Below are 3,579 nucleotides of genomic sequence, written 5' to 3' on the forward strand. Positions count from 1 at the left end.
GACATAGTCAGGGTCATTGACTATATCAAAGTCATTGTCTATGTCATCACTATGTCATGAGTGATGTCATGATCTTTGTCCCCATGACATCACTGCTCCTGCAGCAGTACACTAAACAATGAGGGTCAATCTCACTTGAAAAGTCAATTAAAAAAATTCCCCCTGACCAAAATACACTGCAAAATATTAAAATTACTTCCAGAAAAAAGAAACCTATTTGTAAAATTTTAAAATTGCTTTAATTTAAATTTAAATTGCTCATAAATCCGCCAGGAGTATTAATATTTTTTGGCTTAGCGGTGGTCAGATTCAAATCCAATTACATACAATTCAATTCAGCTCATTTGTAGTAATATAGAGTTCAGTTGATCATTTTAATATTAAAACGTTGTCAGTGTAAGGAAGCCAAGCCAATGACATCTCTTCATTACAATAATCCCTCCATCTGAGTATGTTTTAACTTTGGAAATCAAACTTCAAGTATGTGCAACAAGCTAATTATGCTTTCCAAAATGAGTTCCTAATGTTTTAACATAGGAGAAATCAACAGTGATAAAATAAACTCGAGGAGATAACGTCCCATAAAACAGCTGGGTTAAAGTAAACCCCTTCAGTTTGTTGTTCCACCCACTGCTGGATATTATATCAACCAGAGTAGCTCAGGGTCATTTAACATATTTCGCAGTTACAGCAAGAATTTTTTATACACTGCTGCGTCTGCAGGCAGCCGGCGCCATTTTTGAAGGAGGACATGCGGCAAAGGTCGTCGGGACCGGGAGTCGAACCCGCGACGTCCGCGGGGTCTAAGGCCCCCCTGTGCCACCACAGCACGCCGCCCATACAGACAAAACACTCTGTGTCAGACACAAAACTGTAAGCTGCAGGGGTGAAGTGAGGTTTAGCTCATAATTAATTCATTCATTAGCAATATATTAATATTGCTTTCTGATCATAAACTTCTCTGCTTTGAAACTTTATTTTTTTTAACCAGGTATAAGGTGTGATTAATAGAGGCTGGTGAGAGTGAAATTAATTTAAATGTGTCATTTCAATTAAATTCAGGTAAAGTTAGAAATGTAGCAATAAAGGGGGGAGAACCATCCATAAAAAGATAATCATCATTTCTTTCTATAAAATGCTTTAAATGAACAATAAAAAAACCCCCAAAAAACATTAAAAACAGGTAACAGAGGTGACATTTTCTGTCATTTAATGTCTTCACAGAAGGAAAAGGGTCAAATCAGTAACAGTTGAGTCTTTAAACTAGCAGGGTCTTAGAGATTTTTATGAAAGGTTAGTTGTTCAAATGTCCCTGTTGCTGTTCCTCAGGTAGATTTTTCCCACAACAGAAAACGTATTCACAACTCACTGACTAACTGGAAATGTCAGCAACACAGATAACAACTTGTACAAATGTAAAAACGGGTCTTTGTAATACTAGATAATACGTAAGGAGGAGTGTTGTTAATCCATGCCCTTATTTGCTTTATAGCTTCTTGCTAACGAAGGAGCTCTCCTCGCTGTCAAGAAACATAATCAAAATATGTTTTTTGGAAACTTTTTCCTGAAACTCCTTTGTTCAGCCTTAGACACGATGGATATTGTTTGCACAAAAAAAAAATTCTTTCTGCCCGTATAATCACCATATAAGCAGTCCAGCTCTACCACCCACTAGTTTGTTTACAGGATGTGAAATGAGGTCAAAGACTCATCGCCTTTTCTGAGTGTCTTTTTTTGTTGTTAATTTATAATATATTATAATATTCGTAATATAATCACAGTCAGATTTTATAAAATATTCAGACGAAGAAATAAAATATTTCTCTCGGGTGTTACGTCTGATCCATGGGGAGTTATAGCACCCCCTAGCGCCTCCCTGGAGTCACCACAGCTATCAGTTCATCGCTGTTTTTTTCCTGGGTGCTTCAAATAAATTTGGTATTTTCAAAAACTCGCTCGGTTATGGCGTGACTGCGCGCCCGGCTTGGTAGCCCCAAAATCACACCATACTTGAACTACAGTACCAATAATAATAATAAAAAAAAAAATAATAATAATAATAAAACAAACCCGAAATGGACTTGAATAGTTCTGCTGGGAAGATTTTTCTTCACTATCTTGCACAATAGCGTGAGCTCCAGTGGCGCAATCGGTTAGCGCGCGGTACTTATAAGACAGTACACTTTGAGCAATGCCGAGGTTGTGAGTTCAAGCCTCACCTGGAGCATTTGTTTAATTCCGGGTATATATTATTTATGTAGAGACGGTGGGAATAAACGTCCGATCTAGGAACAGAGAATGAACCTACCTACTACAGACTGTAGCAGTCATACTACTGTGGGTGTATGTAACAAATTATCTTTAATATATAAACTAACATAATATACAAAGTGATGAAATAAGAAATCTGAAATAAGGTTTTTTCATGAGTTGGTATTTTGAAACCAGTCTCTTTATTGCTCTTTTTAGGTTACATAAAGCCAAAGAAGGTAACTTTTATAAAATATTTTTTTAACATATTTGTTAAAAATATAACAAATGTAATTCACAGTATTCGACAGTATAATTCACTTTAAGTCATTTGACCAGTCAGTCAAGAGGAGAGTATAAGTGCTGTTACTCACCTTCCCTCCTTACTCTCTGCTATGCTACATCTAATTCCCCACAATAAAGGCTAGTTAGCATGACCGCAGATGACGAATATCCCATATTTTGCAGCATGTACATAATATGGTTGACAGCGCTAAGACCCTCCTCCTGGACTTGACTGGTTGTTTCTGACCAAGCGGTTTTATATCTGGAGATGGAAATAGAACCACAAGGAGGAGCTGAATTTTTTCCAACGATAAATCTGTCTCATATTACACCGTCAGGATATAGAATTAGATTCAATCTTGACCAATAACAATACATACTCTAACTGTGTTTCTAGGTATGAACTGTAAAAAAAATCTACAGAAAGCCATCCATGGATCGGGCTCCATCAGTGTGAATTTACGACATACAGACAAAACACTCTGTCAGACACAAAACTGTAAGCTGCAGGGGTGAAGTGAGGTTTAGCTCATAATTAATTCATTCATTAGCAATATATTAATATTGCTTTCTGATCATAAACTTCTCTGCTTTGAAACTTTATTTTTTTTTAACCAGGTATAAGGTGTGATTAATAGAGGCTGGTGAGAGTGAAATTAATTTAAATGTGTCATTTCAATTAAATAAGACAAAACTCTTTGATTCCTAGTTTATCTCTGTATGTTTGAGCTTCTGCTTTTTCTAACGCAAAAAAAGAAGAAAAACAAGAAAATTCGACCCTACCTTGGAGGCTTTTACATTTCGAAGATTCAGCAGCAGCTCATTACTTTTCAACACATGTAGACGCTGCCACATGTCGAAGAATGATGAGTGGGCTCCTGCGGTGGCGTCTGTCAGGTCACTGCATTTCTAAGTCAGTATGTAGTGGAGCAGTGCAGATTGTGTCAGATGGAACCTCACCCGGAGAATTTTCTCATCAAGTTTGACTTCCTTCCTGCTGTGTTTTTTTTTTTTTTAAAGTAAAAAAAAAAAAAAAAGATCTAA

The 3,579-nt window shown here is 36.6% G+C and overlaps 1 non-coding gene across 1 annotated transcript; it reads left to right on the plus strand.

Annotated features, from left to right (window-relative positions):
* The first annotated feature begins 2,134 nt into the window (after positions 1–2,134).
* trnai-uau (transfer RNA isoleucine (anticodon UAU)) lies at positions 2,135–2,227 on the plus strand. The gene is given in 2 exon segments: positions 2,135–2,172; positions 2,192–2,227. It is a non-coding gene; the product is annotated as a tRNA-Ile (tRNA).
* The last annotated feature ends 1,352 nt before the right edge of the window (positions 2,228–3,579 follow it).

The sequence above is a fragment of the Xiphophorus hellerii genome, chromosome 22 (assembly GCF_003331165.1).
Source record: "Xiphophorus hellerii strain 12219 chromosome 22, Xiphophorus_hellerii-4.1, whole genome shotgun sequence".
Taxonomy (NCBI): Eukaryota; Metazoa; Chordata; class Actinopteri; order Cyprinodontiformes; family Poeciliidae; genus Xiphophorus; species Xiphophorus hellerii.